Genomic DNA, 15,051 nt, shown 5'->3' with positions numbered 1-15,051 from the left:
GGTTGTTTTTTGTTAAGAACATTATTTTATCAAATGGATTTTCATGCACTAATTAACGGTATTTTGACAGTGCTTGTGTCTAGAAGACAGATTATGTGACGTACTACTAAGCAACTGAAAATCAATGGCCAGACTTCTGGGAGAGGGTGGAGGCGTGGCAGGAAGCAGCCTAAGCTGCATTTTGGTTGACAGCAGTTGCGTGGAGGTTTAAACGCTGCTTTGAAGATTCTGTCTGGATTGTCCATTGCAGCTTACAGCTTGATGTGGGAGACAGAAGACAGTGCTCTCTGCCCAGGGTTCATTCCCAGTGGTTCTCTAGTTTAAAGTCTTTTATATTTGAGTGATGCTTGAAGAAGAGCTTTATTACCATTTTACTGGTAGTGCATGTTGCTAAATTAATCTGCTTTTCCGTTTAGTAGGACTGTCATAAGTAACAGGGTGATTAGAAACAACATTATCCATGTATAAACAGCGATGTCCTCCTTCTGTAGTTTAATGTTTTACTCCATCATGCCTGTAACTGTGAGGTAATTATCTGACACAATAATTCAGTGTGTCGCCTCCCTGTTGACCTGAGTTGTGGCTATTTATTGAGATAAAACCATTATTAGCTGCAGTTTCCACCTCATGAAGTTGTCTCGCTGTGTTACAAAGCACCATCTATTGAGACCCAGTCTCTGGAGGAGCTGTAAAAGGATGGGAAGAGAAATGAGGGGCAAGAACTCACTTGAACATCTTTTACTAAAAGGAGGGAAATTGTGTATATTCTGGGCATGAAATGCTATCTGTTTCAGTAAGCAAGGAGGGCAGTCTTTGAAGGAAAGCTCAGTTTTTCTGGGCAGTATAAAATCCCTGGAGAAGAAGAGCAGAAGTAGCCAGCCATTTTTGTGACGATGGAAATAAACAGGTACTGGAGCTCTAGATCTAGGCAGCTTTACATTAAGGCAAGGCCATGCCTAGCAGCATTATCATCTCTTCTATTTAGACAGTAACAGCTCTGGACCATAGTCCTGGCTGTACCCCTGACACACTAAGGAGATGTGCAAGCAAGATAAAACTTCAGGATTCACTGATGAAGAGCAAATTTACAGCATTGTTTCTGTGCTCAGAGCAAGCCTAAACAAGCACTGGGAAGCATGATCCCTGCTCCAGATAAGGGTCAGCTGGTTACTTCTGATTCAGTCCCAAAGTCATCATTTTGTCAGAGGTTTCTACCTGCGTGTCACCAGACTGATCTCTTCTCTGGACCCCGCAGCAGGCTAGAAGTAAGAGAGAAGAAGAGTCTGCAATCACTCTTGAAGATTCTTTCAAAATGGGCCAAAAGGGTTTCTCCCCTGGTGCTTCCCTGGTGCCTAGTGTCCTCAGTGAGACACAAGTTTCAGCAATGAGCAAAGTAGTATGAAAAGTGACAGGGAGACTTACACCTCTAAACTGCTGGGATGGAATGAGGTCAAATTTGGCAAAATGCATTACATCAGCTGGAGAAATCCTCTTTTAAAATAACATTCTTGCTAGCCATGCCATATATATATTCTACGCTTCCTGATCAAAACCTCCACTGAAAGCCTCTTTACCCACTCAGGCTGTGACAAAGATGTCCAGGTATGTTCCTGCAATAAGCAATATAAATGCATACTGTCTTTTATGTATATTTGTAATGAGATCTGAATGATCTCATACATCTACAGCATGGTGCTGCTGAAACATGCCAGTGATCTTCTGCCATAAAGCAAACATCAGAATCTATCTTTTTAATACAAGATTTACTTATTCAAGGACATGGAGATGCAGGCTTGCAAGAATCAAGAGAAGGACTGTGATACAGGACGCGAGCTCCTTCCTTGCTTTAGGAGTTTTGTAAACCCACATGTGTTTAGAGTACATTGTTACTAACCATTAACAAACTTTAGATGAATAACCAATAAGATGTTAGAAGTTTTCCCCCTGACAGATTGGAAGCCTTGTAGATGTGTGTGTGACAGAGAAAGAGATGACATCAGATTCTTATAAAATATACTTGCTTCTCTTAAAATTCCTCCAAGATGTGACAAGGTGCTAAAGACATCTGAAACTTGGCACGTGCAATCATTTGTTGTCATAATAATAGCAAATAGATTTGCTTGCAAAGTATTCCTGTCCCTGAAAATCATTCTAAACTGCCTCAGTAGCAGTATAGCCACATACCTAAGCATATGTGATTTGTACAAAGGAAGTTTTACTGAAATTTTATGTCTGAAGTTCTGTGTGTAATGTTTCCCAAGCATGTGTTAGTTCACTATGCAAACAGCAAAAATCAAATCTCTCTATAGATATGTATATATGTGTGTATGTATATATGTACACATATTTAGGAATCTGTACGAAAGGGAGTGATGTATATGACAACCTACTAGCAATTAGATGACTTTTTGAGCATTGCCCAGTCATACTGGCCTCCAGCTTCTCCCATCTTCCTTAGATATGCACACCAAAAGGTACAAATAGGTCATTGAAATGAGAAGGCAATTCTGTGAAATCCATCATTCACATAATGCAATGAATGACAAACCTCTAGTGAATACTGGAAAATAATAAGGAGACAGCTGTATCATGCCTATTTGTGTGACAGCTGATTTTTGCAGTGTTAAAAGATAACTGCGCTATGTCTGGCAGACAAGTAATTTTATGTATGTGCAAAGAAACAACGCAGTCTGTGGCTTAGCTTGTCACTTAGAGACAAAAGAATTTCTTGGTATCATGTGTTTTTGATCGTGTACACGAGAGGTTTTTTGTGTAGAACATATTCCCCAAAGGAAGATGCATAATGATATGTGAAAGCTTAGGAAGACATACTGTCTTATACTTTATTACTAGCTTCACTAATGCTATCGTAATTAAACATAAATGATCTGCTGATCTGAACTGAATTCGGAGAAATTACGGAAAATTATAAAAACTCTGTCTATCTCTGTCCCTCTTCTTTCTTAGGCCATTAACTCACTTGTTTCCATGTTGCAAGTGGCAAATGGATTTCAAGTGATAGCTGCTCAGCAGTCCGTGTTATGTGAAGAAATTGGATTTGAAAGTAAGAACATTTTCTACTCCAAGCTTCCTCCTGTGGCAGAAAATGTGACAAACATATATTTTACTGTGGTAAGAAATCGTACCTCTAAGAATAAATAAATCAACAAAACTCAGGTAGTTTCTGTTTCCTAAGCTCCTGAATGTCTTTGGACATAATGATACATATGAAGTAGTCATAGATGTCAATACATAATTTTCTGATGTCACAGCTTTACATCTCGTTTCCAGTTCACCATATATACACTTTCATACCCCAGGTGTATGCAGCTTTATTCAACAGGACAATGCCCAACATTGTGTTTCCTGCAGTGCTGTCACCAGTGCACCTTGGGTTTAGCTAGGTGATGAAGTGACAGCATTTGGCTGCTCAACACGTTGGAAAGAGGAAAAGAACAATGCATTTACTGAAATCTACCACCAGAGAGAGCTTTTGCCTTGCTGACACAGGCAGACGACACAGCAGTATATCTCTGGTGTTGTAACGGAAGTTGTTATAGATTTTAAATTATTCCTCTCTAGGTATCAGGAGAGTAAATATTCGTATTTTGCAGCACCGATAGGAAACATAAATACTCTGTCTCTATGTGTGTGTGAGTTTACACATGGTAACAACTCATTTTTATTGCATGTTTCATCCTGTGACAACTGTCAGGACAGCTTAGCAACTGCTAAAACTAATGACGTGAACTGGTACAAACTGAATGTCTCGTATCTACAAAGGTCATGATCTGGCAATGGGTCCTTTGATTTCTCTTTGGTCTCTGGGTATAACCAAGATAGCGAGGGGCATTTTGTAAAGGGTGGAAGTGCACTCAGAGTTGAGCTGGCTGAGTGGGGATCTCTGCTGCACATTTCTCCTTTGCCATAAAATCACAGGCATAATCGTGCTCTGGGACTGTAGCTTTTGATTTCCATCACTGACAGGTGACACAATAGCAGGATATTTCTTAAACGTATGTGATCACATCTTTCTTCAGGTTTTCAGTACCCTTTTTGATCCCTTTGGATTTCTTATGTAGAAAAACAGCTTGCATAAAACAAACGCAATTTTACAGAAATTTTTGTTTCACTTCTCGTTTATCTGCTTGGCAGGGCTTGGCATATATTTTACCTGGTGGCCCATATTGTTTATGGCAAAGACACCAGCCTTGGCTCAGGAAGCACAACAGCTCGGTTGAAGTTCTGAAGCTTTTTCCAGAAAATGTCACAACACAGTTGCAGGCTTCCTGGCATCTTTCCTGGGCTTTCAGTGTTGCAAAGAGAATACCAGGCAAAAGGGACCGTAGTTGTGGTCCAGCATCTCCATCAACTTTGCAGTTACAGATAAGTGTCCCTCTCTCCACCTCCAATATCCCTTCTCCACTTTTAGTGCAAAAGAGTATTTTGCAATTTTGGAAGTGAATGATATCATCTTCATGTAATCCTCCTGACGTCTACGTAGAAATGGTCAGAGACCTTAAATAAAGTAAAACTGTCCTTCATTCTCATAGGAAGATTGTTATTGTTCAGCTCTTAACTGGGCCTCACCACTCTTTTTTCACATGAAAACTTCAGGAACCTCTGGGGAACAGGCATGTTCAGGCCTGTAAAGAAACATTCTCACTGCAGGCAGAATAACTGGAACTGCCTCTGTACTCTTCCAGAAACCATCTTGTCCTAGTAAAGGCTCACCTAAGAGTTTCTTAATGTCTTCTAAATACTGTTTATTGTAAATACCCAGTGTACTCAACTTTTTTTTCTTCTCTTTCTTTAGTAGAAACAGATCAAACAGCATATTAAATAGCCGTCAAAGTAACATATCCTCTGAGCCAAACACATGACAAAAGTCCACGCAGTCTAACTGGATGTACATGTGAACATCCAAGAAGCCCTGAAGAAAAAGACCACAATACAGGTCATGTGAATTACTCTGTCAAGTTGTATCAAGCCAATCTAATTTTAGGTTGTCTTCAATTCTGTGTTCTGGGTTTGTATTTTGTGTGTGTCACTAAAGAAATACCAACACTGGCAGCCAACAACTTTTGTGAAGTCTTGAAAACCCAAAGCTATTAATTTTGGCTTGGGATTCATATAAACAAAGCTGGGAAGCTGCAAACCTCAGTGGTTCTTCCTTGGAATGAGTGACTGTGCTCAAGTCAGCCTCACCTCCATCTCTGGAAAGGTGATGGAACAACTTATCATCGGTGCTGTCTCTGGGCATATCAAGGATCAGAGGCTCATTAAGAGCAGTCAGCATGGCTTTGCTAAAGGGAAGTCATGTTTGACCAACCTGATAGCCTTTTATAAAGACATAACCAGGTGGATGGATGGTGGCCATGCAGTGGACGTGGTCTATCTGGATTTCAGTAACACATCTGACATCGCCTTCCACAACATCTTCAAACCTAAACTGAGGAAGTGTGGTCTGGATGACTGAGTAGTGAGGTGAGTTGTTAACTGATTGAAGGGAAAAGGTCAGAGTTGTGGTCAATGGGGCAGAGTCGAGGTGGAGGCGTGTATCAAGTGAAGTCCCTCAGGGGTCAGTGCTGGGCCCAGTGCTGTTCAGTATATTCATCAATGACCTGGATGAGGGATTAGACAGCACTGTCAGCAAGTTTGCTAATGACACAGAACTGGGAGGCTGTGCTGCCATTCAGCAAGACCTAGACAGGCTAGAGGGCTGGGCAGGGAGAAATCTTACGAAATTCAGGAAGGGCAAGTGTAGAGTTTTGCACCTGGGAAAGAACAACCCCATGTACCAGTATAGGCTGGGGACTGACCTGCTGGAGAACAGCATAGGGAAAAGGGACCTGGGGATTCTGGTGGACAGCAGGATGACCATGAGCCAGCAATGTGCCCTCGTGTCCAAGAAGGCCAATGGCATCCTGGAGTATTTTAGAAGAGAGGTAGCTAGTAGGTCGAGAGAGGTCCTCCTGCCCCTCTACTCCGCCCTGGTGAGGCCACATCTGGAATCTTTTGTCCAGTTCTGGGGCCCTCAGCTCAAGAGAGACAGGGAACTGCTTGAGAGAGTCCAGCGCAGAGCCACAAAGATGATGAAGGGAGTGGAACATCTTCCTTAGGAGGAAAGGCTGAAGGAGCTGGGTCTCTTTAGCTTGGAGAAGAGGAGGCTGAGGGGTGACCTCATAAATGTTTATAAATATGTAGGACGGAGCCAGGCTTTTTCAGTGATGTCCAATGACAGGACAAGGGCCAACGGGTACAAGCTGGAACATAGGAGGTTCCACAAAAACATTAGAAAAAACTTTTTCTACTGTGAGGGTGCCAGAGCACTGGCAAAGGCTGCCCAGGGAGGTTGTGCAGTCTCCTTCTCTGGAGACATTCAAAACTCGCCTGGACGCATTACTGTGTGACCCACTCTAGGTGATCCTGCTTTGGCAGAGGGGTTGGACTAGATGATCTTTCGAGGTCCCTTCCAACTCCTAGCATTCTGTGGTTCTGTGATTCTGAAGTATCCTACTACAGAAGTAGGCTCTAATTTATCTTGCTTAGTGAAAATAACCCACACGTTGTGCCATGTGGAATGCATTCCAATGTAGTTTTCAAAAATCTATTTTAACAAAAATGAGCCCCTTAAATTCATTCCCCCTTAATTTTCACGTCAGGGTAAGCTCTTTAGTCCTGAACTTGCTTGCTGTGAATCCTGTGGTATTCAAGCCCTTGCTTCAACGAGGACAGACACGTTGCTGCCCCACTTGATTCACCAGATATGTAATCAGGGCTGATCATATCAAAAACTCACCAGCTCCAAGTGAGGTTTTACAGCTGTTACGTATCAAGACTGTGCTTCAGAGAAAAGGTGAAAAGTTGTCTTAATACAGATTTTGACCCTGCAAGATATCGAACACCTTTGATAATATGTGAAATTCTCTTCTTAGTTACTTTCATCATTCAGAGTAGTAATAATTAAAGGAATATTTACTCCTGTCATCCATCTATCTCTGCAGTCTTCTGCAGTCTTTCTGATAATTTCATAAAGTGCTCAGCATATGGGCAAAACCACAAGTCTTCCCTTCTCTGCAGGCACTGAGTTTGCAGCTGAGAAAGCAGTGAATCCCTTGGCAGAATAATATCCAGGATGCCCTTGGACCTATCAACACACGGCTGTGTTCAGGAGGCTTAAGAACACGGCTCAAGCCATGCAGGTGCTGATGTCTCCTGAGGACACCAGGTTCTTCCACTAGGATGTAAGGGTGAGAAACAAAGCATTTCAAAACTTCAGCAGACTGTCTAGCTATGTCTGTGGATGCATTTCAGAGCTTTTGCAATTGCTCTACAGCCTACTCCTGCACATGAAAGCTAAGGTGTGGTACTGCAGCGAGGTGTTGCTCAGGGCATGGACCAGCCCAGCAGCGAAATGCTCCCACGGCCAGCTGTGCCGTGCTGGCATTTTGAAACAGCGTCAACTCTACCATTTGTCAGACTGCACTGTGAATCAGCTGGGGGGACTGATCTGTCTGAAAAATAACCCAGCAAAACAACAGAGGGTTCTGCGCCTGCTAACCTGCAAAAGCAGAGGAGGATGCATGAGGAAGGAGATGTGGAAAAAACTGGAAAGGCACAAAGCCAGCAAATGCACACTGAGCTGCTGGTTAAAAACGTGCCTCGGTGCAAGCAGCATTATACCTATTTGTTTCCCTTCATGCAGGGTGAGCAGGGTGTGAGCTGGCAGCACGCACCTTCTTAGCCAACTTCATGCCCCAGGCAAGCATGCAGCATTGGCCAACCAGCTGCACCAACACCCCAAGTCACCCCTGTGCCTGCCCGACCTTCCTCCACTCTGCCCAGGCTTGGGTGCTCCTACATGAGCTGGTGGGACAGCAGCAAAGGTTGCAGCTGGTCTTCTTTCTGCCTCTTTTATGAGCAGTTCCCAGAAGGGGCTGGTAAAGGCCAGGGCCGGCTTGGTGGTGGTAGTGGGGAGATGGGGCGCTCCAGGGCTGAAGGAGGAGAGATGGGACAGCAGGGACACCTTTGCTTGGCCCAACTGGGCAGGAAAGCACGGTGCCAGCGTGAGGTAACCCTCTTCAAAAGCTGCTGCACCTGGAGGCTTTCAGTTTGCCAGGAGAGCGGGGTATCAGTGAAATTGCATCCTCGCTGGCTGAGAGCCTCTGGACCTGGGTGAGAAAGCATCCTCTGGTTGATAGCAGGGAAGAAAAGCCCTGAAAACAACAGGGACTCCAGTACTCAGGATGTCTTTTCAATTACGCTTTCATCCCCTAGTGTGCCTGATCTGTCTTGATAGATTTCAACACTTCTTTTCACTGTAAATGACTCCTCCCTCCTTTCCAACTGTACCTTTGCAGAGTTTATAAAGGGAAAGTGACACACCAGAGGAGCTGCTCTGTACTTCTTTCCTAAATTCCAGTGCCAGGTTGAGAGTTTACACAGGGTATTTGAGGCAAGGGACTGAAAAATTACTTTTCTTTGTGTTCTATCAGTGTTTGAGCTCAGGGCTTCCAATTTCAGTGTGTATCTTAGCTCAAAATGTATCACGAGCTAAAAACTGGCTCCAAAGAGTGGCAGTTAGGAATGGAAGTGGCATGAAGTCTTGTGACATGAAACAGCTGACTCATATCAGAGGGAAAATAATAGGAAGTTTAACAGCTAATTTAATGCAGCAGTTGTGGTGAAGGAAGAAGAAGGTTATCATCACATTCAAGCTACAGAGCCACACAAGTAGATATACCTCTCTTAAGGCAGTGAAAAAGCCACCCTGTTACAGATGACCAGGAACCACACTTGCTTACTGATAGCTTTTTCAGCAGAAAAGCTTTAAACTATGGACAATGAAAGTAGTTGCCACAGGGTCTCAGGCAATTTTGAATTTACCAGAGCAAGGACCATATTGTGGAAAAAAACCTTCTGTGTGTGTTTTGGGCTCTCCATTTTCTAGATAAGCCTGAAGAACCCTGCAGTCCATTTCAGAGACTTTTGGAAGGATTAATCATCCCAAAAATCTAAGTAGTGAATAGCGGCATTGGTGCATAAACAAATTAAGCTTTTCATTTCAATTCAATATAGCTACACTTTGTAGCTGAAGAAACAAACATATACAAGTCATTGGTAATGGATTTGAATACGGTTATTCCAAAAAAAAAAAAATCGGTAACGCAGCTAGAAAGAGAGTGTGTAGTTGAAGGAAGCTTCAAAGCCTTGCCCTGACCAACTTTGGTTCCAATGAGCCAAAGTACAATGAAAGGTAGTGCAACTAAGGTCACTTGGATGGAGCTTTGAGCAACCTGGTCAAGTGGAAGGTGTCCCTGCCCATGGCAGAGGGGTTGGAACTAGATAGTCTCTAAGATCCCTTACAACTCAAACCATTCTATGATTCTATGAACCATGACAGAAGATGACAGTGAAAATCCTGAGACTGTCCTCAGCCTTCTGGTAAACTGATGAAGGTCAGTAGTCATGGAGTAAGTGGCTTTATTACTTTGAAGGAGCTTTAGCCCGAGAGTCCAGTGCTGGGCTACCTAGTACAAGAGATGTACTAGAGGGAAATGCCGCAAAGGTGATTAAGGGACTGGAGCACCTGTCCTACAAGGAGAAGCTGAGAGAACTGGGACTGTCCAGCCTGGAGCAGAAGAAGCTCAAGGAGATCTGATCCATGTGTATAAATCATAATCATTTAAGTTGGAAAAGAGCCTTAAGATCGTTGAGCCCAACCATTACCTAACACTACCAAGTCCAACACAATACCTGATGGAAGAGTAAAGAAGAGGGACTCAGGCTCTTGTCAGCAGCACCCACTTACAGGACAGTATCAGGCAATGACCACAAACTGAAATATGGGAAATATCTTTTAATGTAAGAAAACACTTTTTTTTTCTGTAACGGTGTTTGACTTTTAGAAGACAATGCCCAAGGAGGCAGTATAGTCTCCATCCCTGGAGATATTCAAAACCCAGCTAGACACGGTGCTGAGCAACCTGCTTTGGCTGACTCTGAGCAGGGTTTGGACCAGGCGATCTCCAAAGGTGCCTTCTTCCCTCAGCCAGCCCATCACAGTGCACGTGTGTGTGTGCATGTGAGAGCAACAGTGAGCATGAGGGCTGCTCAGTGGTCTACAATCAGTGCATGTTATCATTTCCAGGTTATAATTTAGTCTCTGTTTGCTGGGTGATCCTCAAGCCTGGTTTGGGAAGGAGGGCTTAATAAGTGGTTTTGGATAGATCTGATCTTGCACCTGAATATGGTGCTAGAAGGGAATATGTTTGCTTTTTTTCCTATTTCAGTTCAAAAATTTAAAAGGTGTTTTAAAAACAGCAATAAGGCACTGTAGAAAAGAGCACACGCAGCTAAGTTAGCAAACCAAAGTGCTCTGGTTTGCCATGCCAGGGTTAAAGTTAGCAGTGCAGTGTAGTTTGTCCGTTTGTGGTTAGTCATGATGAGACAGTCCTTGCTCAGACAATCACATATGTTTTTCTTTTTTTTCTTTCTATGCTTTCTTCCTCCTCCCCCTCATTCCCACAATAGATGGGACTCACTGAACAAACAAAGAGAGATACTATGTTTTAACCTTACTCCATGTTTGACGTGTCTCTGTGCTCACGTGCTGCATCCTTGCAGCCTCCGCAGCTTTGCAGGGCAGCTGCTCACCTCAGCTGGTCTCTGACTTGCTCTCTTTCAACATGAGCCAGGTTAATTTTGGCTTTCTGTTGAGGGACGGCTATGAATGGGATGGGAACACATGTTCCTCACCTGGCCTGTTGGCGGCCAAAGGCCTGTGTGGACAGAAGGTCTCTTCACCTCACCAGACCCAGCGCTGAGCTGGCTGGAGGTGGGGCTGACCTACAGAGCCTCTTGAACCCCAAAGCACTCCTTGCTTGAGTTGAGGTAGGACTCAGCCTGGCATGGACAGACACGCTCCCAGTGGTGACCTCAGAGGCGGTGGTCAGAGCACAAGGGGTTTCTCAGAGGTGCGTAGGTCGGTCACCTTTCAGCCCAGGCTCACAGGGGCAGGAGAAGGCGTCCTTCCAGCAAAGGCTCAGTGCCAGGGGAGGTTCCGTGTCCTCATACCAATGCACAAACACACAGGAGCTCGTCAGAGCTACAGCTACTGGCATAAGGAAGGGCAGGTTCTGAAGCAGATGCCTCATCTTGAGGAGCCAACAGGGTGAAGTTTAGCAGCCAGACTAGCAACCGAGGCAGAATGTTACAATTAGATGAGTGTGAAGACTGTAATGTTAGGCGCTGCTATCTTCCCTGCTCCTATCAGCTATGTAAAGTGTATAGTTTATTTTTTTTCAAGAGGTAATATGCAGCTACAAACAAGTTTTTTAAAAAGATTAATCTTGCCCCAGTTACACCTTAAAAAAATGTCTGTGATCAGCAAAAGAAGCTGAAACATTCACAAAACCCTACAGATAATGACACTGTGTGCTGAAAAAGATGCATCGAAGTTGGTTAACGTAAATAATATAAAGGATGATTAAGCTCTGTGCTAAATTTTAGCAGGGCAAAAAGCTGCATTTCACACTTAGCTATGCAGTGTCTAGGATCTGCCTCTGTGATAACGACATGAAGAGTATCAAAGCTAAATCGCCAAAGTCTTGAGCTGACCTTCAATGTGAAGTAACACATCCCCACAGTGACCTCCTGATCGGGGATTGCTCGTATGTTGTGAAAGATGATGCCGAACCACTCACCTCATTATCACTGCTGGAGCTGTTTTAAAGCTGTTTTTAAAGACAGAACAGCAAATATACTTGTGTTTGAGATTTGCAGACATACAGGTCTTTTATTTACACGTAAATGCTAACTATCACTGAGTATAAATTATCTGCTTTTGGAAGAATATTTTTGTCATCTGTTTTTTTCCCTGTGTGGAAAGCCTCATCTGCTAAATGACGTGCAGTGTAAGAAAATGAGTACAAAAGTAGAACTAGCAGAGATCACATCAACCCTGATGCCGCACCAAGCCCTAAAATATTGAATCTAAACATTACGCACTTAATTCTGATCAATGCAGTTAATTAACAGATTGGTTGTGGTTAAATAAGACAGACCAAAAATAAGGAAATATATGAAAGCGTTCAGCTGCTGGTTTTATATTTCTGGCACTGAAAGATACCATGGCATTACTGGCAGCAATAGCTGGGCTGCTTTTCCCTCTGGATCAACATCTTTGACTCATATGCCAAAACTCAAATTATTCTTTAAGCACTGTGTTATTTTAACAAGTACAAAAATAAGTGCAGGCCAACGACCTCGGCCATTTGCCTCCCTGAAAGAAAACAAGTGCAATTGTTCATGAGGAACAGAGTGGGTTTGTCTTTGTGGCTGAACCATAGGGCTTCAGCCAGCTCCGCTGTGGCGCACCGCAGCGCCCAGGCTCTGAGCCTTACCAGGTCACTCTCACCCAGCAGAACCATGCCCTTGGTACGGGCTGTTCTTCCTCACCCCCAGCCCTTTCCCCAGCAAGTCCCAGGACAGGCACTGGGTGCTATCAGACAGCGTGGTGACAACGTCACCATCGGCCCCTCTCTGCTGGGTGGAGAGCCAGGCCCACGCCAAGCCAGGCCCTTGGGGTCCAGATGGAGCTACCTCAAGGGAGGCAGAGTTACAGCTTAATTTGGGAGGGGCAGGGGCTGGAAAAGACTAGTCTCCCTCCCACTCCTCCTTGTCTCACTTATCTCAGGATAAAGCATTAGAGGAGCCAACTACAAAGGTGTGTGTTGATGGGGGCTTGCTGAAGCCAGGCTGTGCCTCTTGGGGATGTACACTGCCTGCCTCCTCTGAGGTTATGATCACCTGTGAGTTATTGTAGTGACAAATCTTAGTAATACCTTTCTTTTTAAAAAAGCTAAGTAAAAGAAAAAAAAAGGCCCTGCCTTTTCTTTCCCTTTCCTTTGCGTGTCACCACAGTGCCTTCAAAAATGAACCTTCTCTCCTCCTGAAGAGTTGGTTATGCAGAGAAAACACAGTTTTGAGAACGGAGTAGTTAGGATGGAACTGTAGTAAGGCAACACTTCAGAAGTACATACAGTAATAAAAACAAGTTCTCACTTACTGATGGGAAAAAAATTATGGGATGATTTCAGACTAATGGAGACCAGTTGAATCTGGCTGTTGATTAGTGGTGTAGGTGAGTGCATCTTTCCCAGGACTAGATTCAGCACTTTTACAAGTTTGGGATTTCCGCCCCCCCCTCCGCCCCGAAAGCTATGATTCCACAAAAGGATGATTTTTGTAGGGCACATTTTTGAAGGGAGAAGGAATTTCTATAATTTCTCTTTTGGGGGGGCAGGAGGGGGAGAAAAGAAAAAGAAATAGCCACTGCCATGGCAAACAGGGCTATAAAACTTGGCTGTTGGTTTGCTCCAACTGATCTGCCTGGAAAGAGAAGTACATAAGAAGCACAGCGCTGGCACAGAGCAAAGGCCCATGTGCCCCAGTGGGTGACTCCAGCAGCAGCAAGAGGGCAGGCTGCTCAGGCAGGGGATGGGAGCTGGGTTCCCACAGTCGCCCTCTTCCATCCTGCCAGCCCAGCACCAGCGGCTGCCAGACTCACGGGTGCCAGCGGGCACAGCCCTGCACGTTACCCTTTGCTGCACGTCACTGGCAGCAGCTAATTATCACAAGGTTGTTACAGATTGTCTTATGTTTGGGTGATGGAGCTTTTGGACAAAGAATTTGGTCCGGCTTGTTCTCAACGGCAGCGGCATCAGCATTCTGGAGGATGCTGTTGCTTATCAAACTCTTTGAAGGCCGTAGTGCGCTGAGAGATGAGAAATACTGCATGTTGCAAAGTTAATTCACCTACCTCCACATGGAAAGACCAGCTATCCTTAAACAAAGTCACCCAGACAAAAGCCTCGTTCAAGATTAATCTCACAAAGAAACTAAAGTCATGGCACTTCAAACAAACCTCTAGTTAGGCAGGAGCACAACTGTTTTTCAAAAGTGCAGCCTACATATACATCTAGTCAGGATCACTTTTAAAAATCATCTTGGGAAAGAAGTCCCTTATTGTTTATTTCAATGCACAGCTCTAAACAGAATAATTTGCAGTCTGTGATCTTTTCATTTTGAAGTCTGGCTGCCTTAGATTTTGGATTCTAATTAATACGTCTGCTGGAAGCCACAAACTGCTATCATCTCTCCTCCCCCAATCCCTTTAAAACTGACTCACCACAGTAGGTTTTAACTTCAGCAGATTAGCAAAAAACATTGAAAAGGTGAAAACTGTGAAACTATTTTTTGATAGTTTCATCTTTCTTTAGGTAGATTAAAGAAGTCTTATCATTTAAAGCTGGAATTTAACTTCCCAGAGGACTTATTTTTTCTGCTATAGCAGGAAGAAAAAACAGTTTAAAGGGATGGTTCTGCTGCAACCTCAACCCACAGGAAATAATCAATCAGAAAACTAGTGTGTTGATCTCAGCTTGCAGGGACACTACAGGATTGTTAGCAGCACTGGAGTAGCTCAAGAAGTCAGCACAGTTGCAGCAGTGTTGGAGAGCAGCTTTTTTTGCCCACAGCCTCATGACTCCTCTTTATTCCCAAGCATCCAGCAGAGCTTTCCCTGTGTCTGGATTATTTCCCAAAAACACCCACCCACTGCTCTCCCTCTGCCCAATGCTTTGGCATGGCCCTGTCCTGCAGATTTCCTTCTCTTCTTCTAAGTGGAACGCCTGTAGAGGGCTTCATAAAATCTCTTTAAGGCACATCACCTTCTAAAAATTTTTGAGATTTTTTTTTCCAGCTTTCTATCAAATTTCTGCCAAGTTAGGGTAAAATTAACAGATCCTTGAGTTACTGGGGTTGAGTGAGAGAACAGGACAGAGGCACATAGAACTGTGTATGTCCTTCCCTTCTTAGGTATTAGGTGATTATCAAGAATCATACACATTTTTCATCAGTGCTAAGTAATATCTTCTCTCAAATAACATATTTTGAATATTTTCTTCAGTATATAGGTAGGCCCTTTTCCACCTCATGATCAGCTGCACTTAAATAAAAGGTAGCATGTTGCCTGACCTCATCTCC

The sequence above is a fragment of the Apaloderma vittatum genome, unplaced genomic scaffold (assembly GCF_000703405.1).
Source record: "Apaloderma vittatum isolate BGI_N311 unplaced genomic scaffold, ASM70340v1 scaffold7329, whole genome shotgun sequence".
NCBI lineage: Eukaryota > Metazoa > Chordata > Aves > Trogoniformes > Trogonidae > Apaloderma > Apaloderma vittatum.
Note: the sequence above shows the minus strand (reverse complement) of the source record.